The following is a 15290-nucleotide window of genomic DNA, read 5'->3' as shown; positions in this document are numbered from 1 at the left end:
AGAGAGAACTTGCTTGTAAGTAAGCCCAACATGTTCATCCCATTTGTCACTCATGTATACCCTCGGTCCTTCATCCGTGTAGCCAAGGGCAGCACTGATGGTTTCAGTATTCAGAGTGATATGCACACGTTTCACATAGGAGTGAAGACTACCATCAATCAGTCTGAGATTTGCATAAAATTGCCTAACCAATTTTGGATAAACCATTTTGTGAGTGTGGAGCAATGGGGACCATTTGATGTTGTCAAACAGAGGTTGCAAGATAATTTCTTTGGCTGCCAGTTGCTTAAGATTCACCAAATATGAGGGACAGATATGCCTCTTTTCCAAAACCTCTTGATGGAATTCATAGAATGCACATGTCAAGAATCTGGATGGATCATAGTGAGAATGTGGCTTGTGAAATTTGTTCTTGAATTCCAGTGACTCAAGGTTTGCTGGTTCCCTAGTTTCATGTAACACGAAACCTTTGGGCTTCTGAGAGCTTCTGCCTGATGTGTGTGGTGTAGCCTTCTTTGTTGAATGTGGCGGTGGGGAAGGAACGGGTGAGGTGTGAGATGATTCTTCTTCAACACTGGACTCTTTGTTTTTGCCACGGCCAGAACTCTTGTGAGCAATCTTCTTTCTCATGGTGGGTGTTTGTTTAGTAGATTGAGAGGGAGAGGAAGAAGATGTAGAGTGAATGTGAATATGTGTGTGTGATTGTGGAGTGAACTGTTTTTGAGAGAGGCAGATTCTTCCACTTTTTCTTGATGTAGTTTCTTTTTCATTATGTGAAGAGAGATAATGAGGGTGGAAGAAGAAGGGTTGGCCGAAGGTGGAGAGTGGAGGGAGGTTAAGGAAGCAATAAATGTTGATTGGAGAGAGATAATGGGGGTGGTTAATAGTCATCATGCGCGGTTATTAACCAGAGCGGTTTCCCAAGGATTTGAAAAGGTGGTTCCTTGAATCAAGGGATTAGTTGAAAAAGAAGGATTTGATTTGACATTATCTCTCTTTCAACTAGATATGATAGGACAACTTTGAGATTTGATTTTCAAAAAATGAGTAACTAACAAAACGGTCAGAGATGGGTCAAAGGGATTTTGTGGGCCCATTGGTATTTATTTCTGCGCAGTCTCCCCCTTAATCATAGCTCTCCCATCATGCATTTATTTTTATCTCGTCCATTCCTGCGAGATAAAACTAAACAGAATCAGAATTTAACAGAGTTTATATCAATTATTCCCAAGCTTTTCCTCAACAAACAGAATCTGTCTTCACAGAGGGGTTTTGTAAAAATATCAGCAATTTGTTCTTCAGATTTTACAAATTGAATATCAATAGTACTCTTTTGCACATGTTCTCTAATGAAATGGTATTTGATCTCAATGTGCTTAGTTCTTGAGTGCAAAACAAGATTTTTTGAAATATTTATGGCACTCATATTGTCACAAAATAGGGGTATACTATTGATTTTTAATTTGTAATCTTCCAATTGAGTTTTCAACCAAATTAATTGTGAACAACAAGCAGATGCGGATATATATTCAGCTTCAGCTGTGGATAGAGCCACTGTGGCTTGTTTCTTGCTTGACCACATGTTGAGTGAGCTTCCAAGAAAGCAACACATGCCGGAGGTTCTCCTTCTATCCACTCTATCTCCCGCGTAATCTGCATCACAAAACCCAACTGCACAAAAATCATCAGATTTTGGGTACCATAAACCATACTCACATGTTCCTTTAATATATCAATGATGCGTTTAACGGCCGATAGATGGGATTCTTTTGGGTGAGATTGAAATCTTGAACATACACCTACACTTTGAACTATATCCGGTCTAGAGGAGGTAAGATACATTAATGAACCAATCATTCCCCTATACCGTGTTTCATCCACATCTTTGCCATTATCATCTTTTTCAAGTTTATTGTTTGGATACATTGGTGTTCCCATTGGTTTGGAACTTTCTAAGCCAAATTTCTTTATCAATTCTTTTGCATACTTGCCTTGGTGAATAAAGGTACCACTAGGAGTTTGTTTAATTTGGAGGCCAAGAAAGAAAGTTAGCTCTCCCATTAAACTCATTTCAAACTCACTAGTCATGAGTTTTCCAAACTCTTCACACAAGGACTCATTGGCCGATCCAAACACAATATCATCCACATAAACTTGAACAAGAAGAATATCATCATTAGATGCTTTAATAAATAAAGTAGTGTCCGTGGTACCCCTTTGAAATTGATTTTCTAATAGGAAAGCACTAAGCCTTTCATACCAAGCTCTTGGAGCTTGCCTAAGGCCATAAAGGGCCTTTGAGAGTTAAAAACATGATTTGGAAAATCTTTATGTTCAAAGCCGGGGGGTTGAGTGATGAGCGGATAATTTGTACGCTTTTTGGCATTGTTTTTAGTATGTTTTTAGTATGATTTAGTTAGTTTTTAGTATATTTTTATTAGTTTTTAGTTAAAATTCACTTTTCTGGACTTTACTATGAGTTTGTGTGTTTTTCTGTGATTTCAGGTATTTTCTGGCTGAAATTGAGGGACCTGAGCAAAAATCTGATTCAGAGACTGAAAAGGACTGCAGATGCTGTTGGATTCTGACCTCCCTGCACTCGAAGTGGAATTTCTGGAGCTACAGAAGCCCAATTGGCGCGCTCTCAACGGCGTTGGAAAGTAGACATCCTGGGCTTTCCAGCAATATATGATAGTCCATACTTTGCCCAAGATTTGATGGCCCAAACCGGCGTTCAAAGTCACCCTCAGAATTCCCAGCGTTAAACGCCGGAACTGGCACCAAAATGGGAGTTAAACGCCCAAACTGGCATAAAAGCTGGCGTTTAACTCCAAGAAGAGTCTCTACACGAAAATGCTTCATTGCTCAGTCCAAGCACACACCAAGTGGGCCCGGAAGTGGATTTTTATGTCATTTACTCATCTCTGTACACCCTAGGGTACTAGTTCTCTATATATAGGACCTTTTACTATTGTATTTTCATCTTGGTTTTTCTGGTTCCCTCTCTGGGGCCGAAACCAATGATCACTTTTGTTCTTATGTATTTTCAACGGTGGAGTTTCTACACACCATAGATTAAGGTGTGGAGCTCTGCTGTACCTCGAGTATTAATGCAATTACTATTGTTCTTCTATTCAATTCCGCTTGTTCTTTGTCCAAGATATCACTTGTTCTTCAACTTGATGAATGTGATGATCCGTGACACTCATCATCATTCTCACCTATAAACGTGTGACTGACAACCACCTCCGTTCTACCTTAGATTGGGTGAATATCTCTTGGATTCTTTAACCGGAATCTTCGTGGTATAGGCTAGAACTGATGGCGGCATTCAAGAGAATCCGGAAGGTCTAACCTTGTCTGTGGTATTCTGAGTAGGATTCAATGATTGAATGACTGTGACGTGCTTCAAACTCCTAGCAGGCGGGGCGTTAGTGACAGACGCAAAAGAATCACTGGATTCTATTCCGGCCTGACCGAGAACCGACAGATGGATAGCCGTGCCGTGACAGGGTGCGTTGAACATTTCCACTGAGAGGATGGGAGGTAGCCACTGACAACGGTGAAACCCTTGCTTAAGCTTGCCATGGAAAGGAGTAAGAAGGATTGGATGAAGACAGTAGGAAAGCAGAGAGACAGAAGGGAAGGCATCTTCATACGCTTATCTGAAGTTCCTACCAATGAATTACATAAGTATCTCTATCTTTATCTTTATGTTTTATTCATCATCTATACCCATTTGAGTCTGCCTGACTAAGATTTACAAGGTGACCATAGCTTGCTTCATACTAACAATCTCCGTGGGATCGACCCTTACTCGCGTAAGGTTTATTACTTGGACGACCCAGTGCACTTGCTGGTTAGTTGTGCGAAGTTGTAGTGATCACAATTTCGTGCACCAAGTTTTTGGCGCCGTTGCCGGGGATTGTTTTGTGTATGGACAACTGACGGTTCATCTTGTTGCTTAGATTAGGTATTTTTCAGAGTTCTTAAGAAGGAATTCTAGTGTTTCAAGGTGATGTTCTTATCATCACCAAAGCTGATTGATTATCATCAATTTAGCTCTTGAATGCAATGTCCTGCTGAAGCTTGGCTAGCCATGTCTAATTCCTTTAGACTAAAGCTTTAGACTAACATTGCATGATTCCTGGAATTCTCATTAAGAATTTTGATACCTTTATTTTTCTTTTCCATATAAATTTTCGAAAAAGCACAAAAAAATTACAAAATCATAAAAACCAAAAATATTTTATGTTTCTTGTTTGAGTCTAGTGTCTCATCTTAAGTTTGGTGTCAATTGCATGCATTCATTCATGTGTCTTAAGGATCTTCAAGTAATTCTTGATTATTTCTTACTCTGATCTTTGAATTCTCTTGACTTGAGTGTTTTGTTGTTCTCCATATGCATTCTCATTTTGTCAGTGTCAGTAGTATACAAACTGCTAAGTTTGGTGTCTTGCATGCATTGTTATTTGATTTTAGTTGCATTTTGATTATTAAAAATCCAAAAATATTTTTAATTTGTGTCTTCTCAAGTCAATAGTACAGGGAACTGAAGATTCAGAACATGCAGCAGAGGAATTACACAGAAAAAGCTGGGCGTTCAAAACGCCCAGTGAAGAAGGACAGACTGGCGTTTAAACGCCAGCCAGGGTGCCTGGTTGGGCGTTTAACGCCCAAAAAGGTAGTGCATTGGGCGTTAAACGCCAGAATGTGCACCATTCTGGGCGTTTAACGCCAGGATGGCACAAGGGAGAGGATTTTGTTTTCAAATCAATTTTTTCTTCAAGTTTTCAAAGTTTTTCAAAAATCAAATCTTTTTCAAATCATATCTTTTCAATCAAATGTTTTCAAAATCAATTTCTTTCCTTTTTCAAAGATACTTGCTATCAATTATTGATTTGATTCAACATTTCAAGTATGTTGCCTTTTCTGTTGAGAAAGGTTTAATGTTTGAATCATATCTTTTCTTGATAGCCAAGTTATTAATTTTTAAAATCAAATCTTTTTAAAAATTGTTTTCAAATCATATCTTCTCAATCACATGTTTTTTTAAACCAATCATATCTTCTTAACCTCATCTTTTTCAAAATAGTTTTCAATCAAATCTTTTTGACTTCTAATTTCAAAATCTTTTTCAAAACTCACTTGATTCTTTTTCCACTTTGAGTTTTTGAAAATTATCAATCAATTTTTCAAAATGATTTTAAAAACTTTTTAATTAATTTTCGAAAATTCTCTTCCCCTCTTCCCACATCCTTTTATTTATGGAGTACCACTCCTTCTCAATGCACAATTCGAACTCTCTCTGATTAAGTTCGAATTCTTCTACCTCTTTCTTCTATTTTTCTGTTCTTCTGACACCTAAAGGAATCTCTATACTGTGACATAGAGGATTCCACATTTTCTTGTTCTCTTCTCTTTCATATGAGCAGGAGCAGAGACAAAGGCATTCTTGTTGAAGCTGACCCTGAACCTGAAAGGACCTTGAAGCGAAAGCTAAGAGAAGCTAAGGCACAACACTCTGTAGAGGACCTAACAGAAATCTTCAAAGAAGAAGACATGGCAGCCGAAAACAACAACAATGCAAACAATGCAAGGAAGGTGATGGGTGACTTTACTGCACCTACTCCCGACTTCTATGGGAGAAGCATCTCTATCCCTGCCATTGGAGCAAACAACTTTGAGCTTAAGCCTCAATTAGTTTCTCTAATGCAACAGAATTGCAAGTTTCATGGACTTCCATTGGAAGATCCTCATCAGTTTTTAGCTGAATTCTTGCAAATCTGTGACACTGTCAAGACTAATGGGGTTGACCCTGAGGTCTACAGACTTATGCTATTCCCTTTTGCTGTAAGAGACAGAGCTAGGACATGGTTGGACTCACAACCTAAAGAAAGCCTGGACTCATGGGAAAAGCTAGTCAATGCCTTCTTGGCAAAGTTCTTTCCACCTCAAAAATTGAGTAAGCTTAGAGTGGAAGTCCAAACCTTCAGACAGAAGGATGGAGAATCCCTCTATGAAGCTTGGGAAAGATACAAACAATTGATCAGAAAATGTCCTTCTGACATGCTTTCTGAATGGAGCATCATAGGTATTTTCTATGATGGCCTCTCTGAACTATCCAAGATGTCTTTGGATAGCTCTGCTGGAGGATCTCTTCATCTGAAGAAGATGCCTACAGAAGCTCAAGAGCTGATTGAAATGGTTGCAAATAACCAATTCATGTACACTTCTGAAAGGAATCCTGTGAACAATGGGACTAATCAGAAGAAAGGAGTTCTTGAGATTGATGCTCTGAATGCCATTCTGGCTCAGAACAAGATATTGACTCAACAAGTCAATTTGATCTCTCAAAGTTTGTCTGGAATGCAAAATGCACCAAGCAGTACTAAGGATGCTTCATCTAAAGAAGAAGCTTATGATCCTGAGAACCCTTCAATGGAAGAGGTGAATTACCTAGGAGAACCCTATGGAAACACCTATAATTCTTCATAGAGAAATCATCCAAATTTCTCATGGAAGGATCAACAGAGACCCCAACAAGGTTTCAACAACAATAATGGTGGAAGAAACAGGTTTAGCAATGGCAAGCCTTTTCCATCATCTTCTCAGCAACAGACAGAAAATTCTAAGCAGAATCCCTCTAACTTAGCAACCATGGTCTCTGATCTAATCAAAACCACTCAAAGTTTCATGACTGAAACAAGGTCCTCCATTAGGAATTTGGAGGCACAAGTGGGATAGCTGAGCAAGAAAGTTACTGAACTCCCTCCTAGTACTCTCCTAAGCAATACAGAAGAAAATCCAAAAGGAGAGTGCAAGGCCATCAACATGGCCGAATTTGGAGAGGAAGGAGAGGAAGTGAACGCCACTGAGGAAGACCTCAGTGGGCGTGCACTGACCTCCAATGAGTTCCCTAATGAGGAACCATGGGAATCTGAGGCTCAAAATGAGACCATAGAGATTCCATTGGACTTACTTCTGCCTTTCATGAGCTCTGATGAGTATTCTTCCTCTGAAGAGGATGAGTATGTCACTGAAGAGCAAGTTGCTAAATACCTTGGAGCAATCATGAAGCTAAATGACAAGTTATTTGGAAATGAGACTTGGGAGAATGAACCTCCTTTGCTCACCAAAGAACTGGATGACTTGTCTAGGCAGAAATTACCTCAAAAGAGACAAGATCCTGGGAAGTTTTCAATACCTTGTACCATAGGCACTATGACCTTCAAGAAGGCTCTGTGTGAGTTAGGGTCAAGTGTAAACCTCATGCCTCTCTCTGTAATGGAGAAGCTAGGGATCTTTGAGGTGTAAGCTGCAAGAATCTCATTAGAGATGGCAGACAACTCAAGAAAACTAGCTCATGGACTTGTAGAGGATGTTTTAGTGAAGATTGAAAACCATTACATCCCTGCTGATTTCATAGTCCTAGAGACTGGGAAGTGCATGGATGAAACCATCATCCTTGGCAGACCCTTCCTAGCCACAGCAAAGGCTGTGATTGATGTTGATAGAGGCGAACTGATCATTCAAATGAATGAAGAATCCTTTGTGTTTAAGGCTCAAGGATATCCCTCTGTCACCATGGAGAGGAAGCATGAAGAGCTTCTCTCAAATCAGAGTCAAACAAAGCCCCCACAGTCAAACTCTAAGTTTGGTGTTGGGAGGCCACAACCAAACTCTAAGTTTGGTGTTGAACCCCCACATTCAAACTCTAAGTTTGGTGTTGGGAGGTTCCCACATTGCTCTGATCATTTGTGAGGCTCTATGAGAGCCATCTGTCAAGCTACTGACATTAAAGAAGCGCTTGTTGGGAGGCAACCTAATGTTATATTTTATATATTTTTCTTTGTTATTCTATTTTATTTTGTAGGTTGATGATCATGAGAAGTCACAAAATCAATTGAAGAAGCAAAAACAGAATGAAAAACAGGAAGAAAAACAGCACACCCTGGAGGAAGAACCTACTGGCGTTTAAACGCCAGTAAGATTAGCAGATGGGCGTTTAACGCCCAGTCTGGCACCATTCTGGGCGTTTAACGCCAGAAAGGGGCACCAGACTGGCGTTAAACGCCAGGAAAGGGCAAGAACCTGGCGTTAAACACCAGAAATGGGCACCAGCACGGCGTTTAACGCCAGAATTGGCTCAAAACGTGATTTTGCATGCCATTTGGTGCAGGGATGACTTTTCCTTGACACCTCAGGATCTGTGGACCCCACAGGATCCCCACCTACCCCACCACTCTCTCTCTTCTTCACCAATCACCTCAACACCTCTCCTCTATTTCTTCTTCTTCTACTCTCTTCTTTCTTCTTTGCTCAAGGACGAGCAAACCTTTTAAGTTTGGTGTGGTAAAAGCATTGCTTTTTGTTTTTCCATAACCATTTATGGCATCCAAGGCCGGAGAAACCTCTAGAAAGAGGAAAGGGAAGGCAAAAGCCTCCTCCTCTGAGTCATGGAAGATGGAGAGATTCATCTCTAGGGTGCATCAAGACCACTTCTATGAAGTTGTGGCCATGAAGAAGGGTCAACTTTGATCAAAGGTTGGACCAAGTCCTCATAGACATTTATGAAGAGGGCATTCAATGAAAGAGAGATTCAAGAGGGAAGCCGGTTCAACTGAGAAGGCATGACCTCAAGCCCATCACTAAGAAAAGGATGGAGCAAACAAGAGATCCCACTCATCATGAAATCCCTGAGATACCTCAAGGGATGCACTTTCCTCCACAAAACTATTGGGAGCAAATCAACACCTCCCTAGGAGAACTGAGTTCCAACATGGGACAACTAAGGGTGGAGCACCAAGAACACTCCATTCTCCTCTATGAAATTAGAGAAGATCAAAGAATCATGAGAGAGGAGCAACAAAGACAAGGAAGAGACATTGAGGAGCTCAAGCACTCCATAAGACCTTCAAGAGGAAGAACAAGCCGCCATCACTGAGGTGGACCCGTTCTTTAATCTCCTTGTTCTTTATTTTCTTGTTTTTCGAATTTTTATGCTTATGTTTGTCCATGTTTGTGTCTTATGATCATTAGTGTCTTAATGTCTATGCCTTAAAGTTATGAATGTCCTATGAATCCATCATCTTTCTTAAATGAAAACTGTTTTTATTACAAAAGAACAAGAAGTACAGGATTTCGAATTCATCTTTAAAACTAGCTTAATTAGTTTGATGTGGTGACAATACTTTTTGTTTTCTGAATGTATGCTTGAACAGTGCATATGTCTTTTGAATTTGTTGTTCATGAATGTTAAAATTGTTGGCTCTTGAAAGAATGATGAAAAAGGAGACATGTTACTGAGGATCTGAAAAATCATAAAAATGATTCTTGAAGCAAGAAAAAGCAGTGAATACAAAAAAAAGAGGAAGCGAAAAAAAAACGAAAAAAGGAGAAAGAGAAAAAGAAAGAAAAAGAAAGAAATAAAGTTGTGATCCAAGGCAAAAAGAGTGTGCTTAAGAACCCTGGACACCTCTAATTGGGGACTCTAGCAAAGCTGAGTCACAATCTGAAAAGGTTCACCCAATTATGTGTCTGTGGCATGTATGTATCCGGTGGTAATACTGGAAAACAGAGTGCTTTGGGCCACGGCCAAGACTCAATAAGTAGCTGTGTTCAAGAATCATCATACTTAACTAGGAGAATCAATAACACTATCTGGATTCTGAGTTCCTAAAGAAGCCAATCATTCTGAATTGCAAAGGATAAAGTGAGATGCCAAAACTGTTCGGAGGCAAAAAGCTACTAGTCCGCTCATCTAATTTGGAGCTAAGTTTCATTGATAATTTGGAGTCTATAGTATATTCTCTTCTTTTTATCTTATTTGATTTTCAGTTGCTTGAGGGCAAGCAACAATTTAAGTTTGGTGTTGTGATGAGCGGATAATTTGTACGCTTTTTGGCATTGTTTTTAGTATGTTTTTAGTATGATTTAGTTAGTTTTTAGTATATTTTTATTAGTTTTTAGTTAAAATTCACTTTTCTGGACTTTACTATGAGTTTGTGTTTTTTTGTGATTTCAGGTATTTTCTGGCTGAAATTGAGGGACCTGAGCAAAAATCTGATTCAGAGACTGAAAAGGACTGCAGATGCTGTTGGATTCTGACCTCCCTGCACTCGAAGTGGATTTTCTGGAGCTACAGAAGCCCAATTGGCGCGCTCTCAATGGCGTTGGAAAGTAGACATCCTGGGCTTTCCAGCAATATATGATAGTCCATACTTTGCCCAAGATTTGATGGCCCAAACCGGCGTTCAAAGTCACCCTCAGAATTCCCAGCGTTAAACGCCGGAACTGGCACCAAAATGGGAGTTAAACGCCCAAACTGGCATAAAAGCTGGCGTTTAACTCCAAGAAGAGTCTCTACACGAAAATTCTTCATTGCTCAGCCCAAGCACACACCAAGTGGGCCCGGAAGTGGATTTTTATGTCATTTACTCATCTCTGTACACCCTAGGCTACTAGTTCTCTATATATAGGACCTTTTACTATTGTATTTTCATCTTGGTTTTTCTGGTTCCCTCTCTGGGGCCGAAACCAATGATCACTTTTGTTCTTATGTATTTTCAACGGTGGAGTTTCTACACACCATAGATTAAGGTGTGGAGCTCTGCTGTACCTCGAGTATTAATGCAATTACTATTGTTCTTCTATTCAATTCCGCTTGTTCTTTGTCCAAGATATCACTTGTTCTTCAACTTGATGAATGTGATGATCCGTGACACTCATCATCATTCTCACCTATGAACGTGTGACTGACAACCACCTCCGTTCTACCTTAGATTGGGTGAATATCTCTTGGATTCTTTAACCGGAATCTTCGTGGTATAGGCTAGAACTGATGGCGGCATTCAAGAGAATCCGGAAGGTTTAACCTTGTCTGTGGTATTCTGAGTAGGATTCAATGATTGAATGACTGTGACGTGCTTCAAACTCCTAGCAGGCGGGGCGTTAGTGACAGACGCAAAAGAATCACTGGATTCTATTCCGGCCTGACCGAGAACCGACAGATGGATAGCCGTGCCGTGACAGGGTGCGTTGAACATTTCCACTGAGAGGATGGGAGGTAGCCACTGACAACGGTGAAACCCTTGCTTAAGCTTGCCATGGAAAGGAGTAAGAAGGATTGGATGAAGACAGTAGGAAAGCAGAGAGACAGAAGGGAAGGCATCTTCATACGCTTATATGAAGTTCCTACCAATGAATTACATAAGTATCTCTATCTTTATCTTTATGTTTTATTCATCATCTATACCCATTTGAGTCTGCCTGACTAAGATTTACAAGGTGACCATAGCTTGCTTCATACTAACAATCTCCGTGGGATCGACCCTTACTCGCGTAAGGTTTATTACTTGGACGACCCAGTGCACTTGCTGGTTAGTTGTGCGAAGTTGTAGTGATCACAATTTCGTGCACCATTGAGCCACATACACTTCTCTATCAATAAAGCCATTAAGGAAAGCACATTTGACATCCATTTGAAACATTTTGAAACCTTTATCGGCAGCATAGGCAAGAAGCAACCTAATTGCTTCCATTCTAGCTACCAGAGCAAAAGACTCATCAAAATCTATTCCCTCTTCTTGATCGTAACCTTGGGCCACTAATCTAGCCTTGTTACGAACAACTTGTCCATCCTCACCAAGTTTATTTTTGAATACCCACTTAGTACCCGTTACCTTCTTACCATCCGGATGAGGTACTAATGTCCAAACCTCCTTCTTGTCAAATTGAGCAAGCTCCTCTTGCATGGCCTTGACCCATGATGGATATTCAAGAGCTTGTTTGACATTGTTGGGCTCCATTTGTGACAAGAGAGCAAAGTTGCTAGGTTCGGTTTGCCTTTTGGTGGAGGATCTTGTTGTTACACCTTGAGAGGGATCACCAATGATGAAGTCATGAGGATAACCCCTCATAGACTTCCATTCTCTAGGATTTCAGACAGGTGTAGAACTTTGATGAACTTCTGGTGGTCTCACTGTTTCAGTTGCTCGTGCCTGTTCAGGAGACAAAATGGGAATGTCTCCTCCAATCTGACGAGATAAAACCGGGCTGACAGATTCTTCATTTTGCACAGATTTAGGATTTTCTTTACTTGTTCCATCCTCTTTGCAATCTGAATCATTATCCTTTACAATACTGGGAATTAAGTTAGAATCACAAAAAGTAACATGTATGGATTCCTCTATGGTTTTATACTCTTTGAGATAAACTCTATAGGCCTTGCTTGTGGTGGAATATCCAACAAACATTCCTTCATAGGATTTTGGATCAAATTTTCCAAGGTTTTCCTTAATGTTAAGTACAAAGCATTTGCATCCAAAAACATGAAAGTACTTAAGATTTGGAGGGGTTCCTTTCCATAGCTCATAAGGAGTTTTCTTTAACCCTTTTCTAATGATTGTTCTATTCAAAATATAACATGCTATGTTCACAGCTTCAGCCCATAAAAATTTAGGAACTTCATTCTCACATAGCATGGCCCTAGTCATTTCTTGAAGGCTTCGATTCCTTCTTTCAACCACCCCATTTTGTTGGGGGGTTCTAGGGCATGAAAAATTATGAGAAATCCCTAAGTCATCACAGAATTTTTCAAAGTCTTGATTTTCAAATTCTCTTCCGTGATCACTTCTCAAATGGGCAATTTTCAAATCCTTTTCATTTTGAATTTTCTTGCAAAGGGTGGAGAAGGCATAAAATGCATCATTCTTATGAGCAAGGAAAAGTACCCAACCAAATCTAGAGTAATCATCTACCACCACAAGACCATAGTGTTTACCTCCTAAACTTTGAGTTCTAGTAGGACCAAATAGATCAATATGTAACATCTCCAATGGCCTTTTGGTTGAGATTCCATCTTTTAATTTAAAAGAGGATTTTACTTGTTTGCCCAATTGGCAAGCATCACAAGTAAGATCCTTATCAAACTTGATGTTTGGAATTCCTTTAACCAAATTCTTTTTGACTAGCTTAGAAATTTGGTACATGCTAGCATGACCCAACTTTCTATGCCAAAGCCATTTTTCGGATTCAAGAGAAGTAAAGCATGTTACATTTTGTTCCTTTAAATCCTCAAGAGTTAATCCATACACATTGTTGCATCTTTTAGCTTCAAATAGAACATCCCCAGTTTTCTCACAAACAACTAAGCAAACAAACTTCTTAAAAATAACTTCAAAACCCAAATCACACAATTGACTAACACTAAGTAAGTTATGTTTCAAGCCATATACAAGAAGGACATCATTTATACAAGATGAGAGATTTTTACCCACTTTCCCAACAGCCACTATTTTTCCTTTTGCATCATCACCGAAAGTGACAAGTTCTCCATCATATTCATCAAGCTTTATGAAGAAGGTTGTCTTTCCGGTCATATGCCTAGAGCATCCGCTATCCATGTACCACATATTTTCTTTCTTCTTGGATGCTAGGCATACCTACAAAATAAGCTCAAGTGACCCTAGGTATCCAAATTTTCTTGGATCCTTTCACGTTAAACCATCTCCTATGTCCCAAATCATTGTAATAAAAAATAACTTTGTAAACTTTATCACCAATCATTCTTTCACCAAAGAAATATTGAACTGGAAAATGACCACTTCGGTTACACAATCTACAAAATCTTGGAGTTGCTGTTTTGTTAAAGTAGGTGGGATCTTGAAACCTTGTGTCATTGGATGAGGAAGGTTTATCTTTAAAAGAGGGTTTCTCATCAGATTTATAAAATCCCAATCCAGGTTTATCAAAAAGTGGTTTTTGACTAGCCAATATTTGATTTGAATTTTCAGAACTGAGAGTAAATTTGGCTAAGTCATTTTCAAGATTTTTAACCTTTTCCCGCAACTCTTCATTTTCCTTAAAACAGTTTACATATGCCACTACCGAGTGATCACTTTCACAGCTTCTAAGTTGGGCTTTCAACTGCTTATTTTCTTCCACAAGATCACAAGCAGTTTCGACCTCCCTTAGTTTCTCTTTGAGAAAATCATTTTCAGCTTTAAGAATGAAAATTTGTTGTTCAAGATCTTGATTATCAGTCAGAAAACATCTTATTTTTTCAGAGAGGTGATCTATCATGAGATGAAGGTCTTCGGTGTCAGGGTTTTGAAAAAATACCTGATCTACATGATCTGCCATGAGACAAGGCTATGACTTAGTCTCAGATTCTTCATCACTGTTCAAGTCATTTTCTAAGTATTCCCATGAAGCCATCAGACCTTTCTTCTTTCCTCTTTTTCTCTTCTCCTCCCTTTTTATCTTGGGACAATCGGATTTGTAATGCCCCATTTCCTTGTAGTTGAAACAAGTAACTTTGCTCAGGTCTTTCTTCATTTTCCTTGAGCTGCCGCCTTTGCTTTTGTGCTTCATCATTTTCCTAAATTTTTTGGCAAACAACACAAATTCACTTTCAGATGAGTTATCACTGGATTCATCATCCAGAGGGTTAGTGACAGAAGAAAATGCAATTCCTTTCTTTTTTTATTCTTTTTTCAAATAAGTGTTTTCAAAAGCAAGAAGATTTCCTCTCAAATCATCAAGTGTCATGGAGTCAAGATTACTGCTTTCAAAAATAATTAAAGCTTTTGTTTTCCACTCTTTAGTGAGACATCTCAGCACTCTTCTCACAAGCACAGAATCAAAATGTGTAATTCCCAGAGCATCTAAGCCAACAATGATAGTGTTGAACCGTTCGAACAGTTCATCAATGGACTCTCCTTCCTTCATTGCAAACATTTCATATTCTCTGTTCAACATGTCTGTCCAAGTCTTCTTTACAATGGTGGTTCCTTCATGAGTGATTTGTAGCTTGTCCCAGATTTTCTTTGCCGTTATGCATCGTGATACCCGTCGGTACTCCTCAAAGCTGATAGCACAGTTGAGCAGGTTTACTGCCTTGGCATTTATCTCTACCTTCTTCCTATCTTCCTCGGTCCATCTTGCTTCTAGTTTGAGGGTGACTACTCCTTCAGCACTTGTGGTAGTTGGAAATTAAGGCCCTTCCAGGATAATCTTCCAAAGTCTGTAATCCACTGCTTGTACAAATATCTTCATCCTCTCCTTCCAATAGGTATAATTTTTCCCATTGAAAAGAGGAGGTCTGTTGCTTGATTGTCCTTCGGTCAGATTATAGGACACCACATTTGCGCCACAGTTTTCCGCCATGAGGATCTTTACTCCAAGCTGCAAAGCTTGATCTCCTTGAGACCAAGCTCTGATACCAATTGATGGTTTCAGTGGCTAAGAGAAGGGGGTTGAATCTTAGTCCCCTTTTTGCTTGCTAA

At 39.5% G+C, this 15290-nt stretch overlaps 1 non-coding gene and 1 pseudogene across 1 annotated transcript; both read right to left on the bottom strand.

Annotated features, from left to right (window-relative positions):
- Positions 1 to 1195: 1195 nt before the first annotated feature.
- LOC130963091 (secreted RxLR effector protein 161-like) lies at positions 1196 to 1938 on the bottom strand (annotated as a pseudogene).
- A 4029-nt stretch (positions 1939 to 5967) lies between these two features.
- LOC130964882 (small nucleolar RNA R71) lies at positions 5968 to 6075 on the bottom strand. Its single transcript, XR_009080948.1, has one exon. It is a non-coding gene; the product is annotated as a small nucleolar RNA R71 (small nucleolar RNA).
- Positions 6076 to 15290: the final 9215 nt, after the last annotated feature.

This window comes from Arachis stenosperma, chromosome 2 (genome assembly GCF_014773155.1).
Source record: "Arachis stenosperma cultivar V10309 chromosome 2, arast.V10309.gnm1.PFL2, whole genome shotgun sequence".
In the NCBI taxonomy this organism is placed as follows: domain Eukaryota; kingdom Viridiplantae; phylum Streptophyta; class Magnoliopsida; order Fabales; family Fabaceae; genus Arachis; species Arachis stenosperma.
This window is presented reverse-complemented; position numbering and strand designations above follow the sequence as displayed.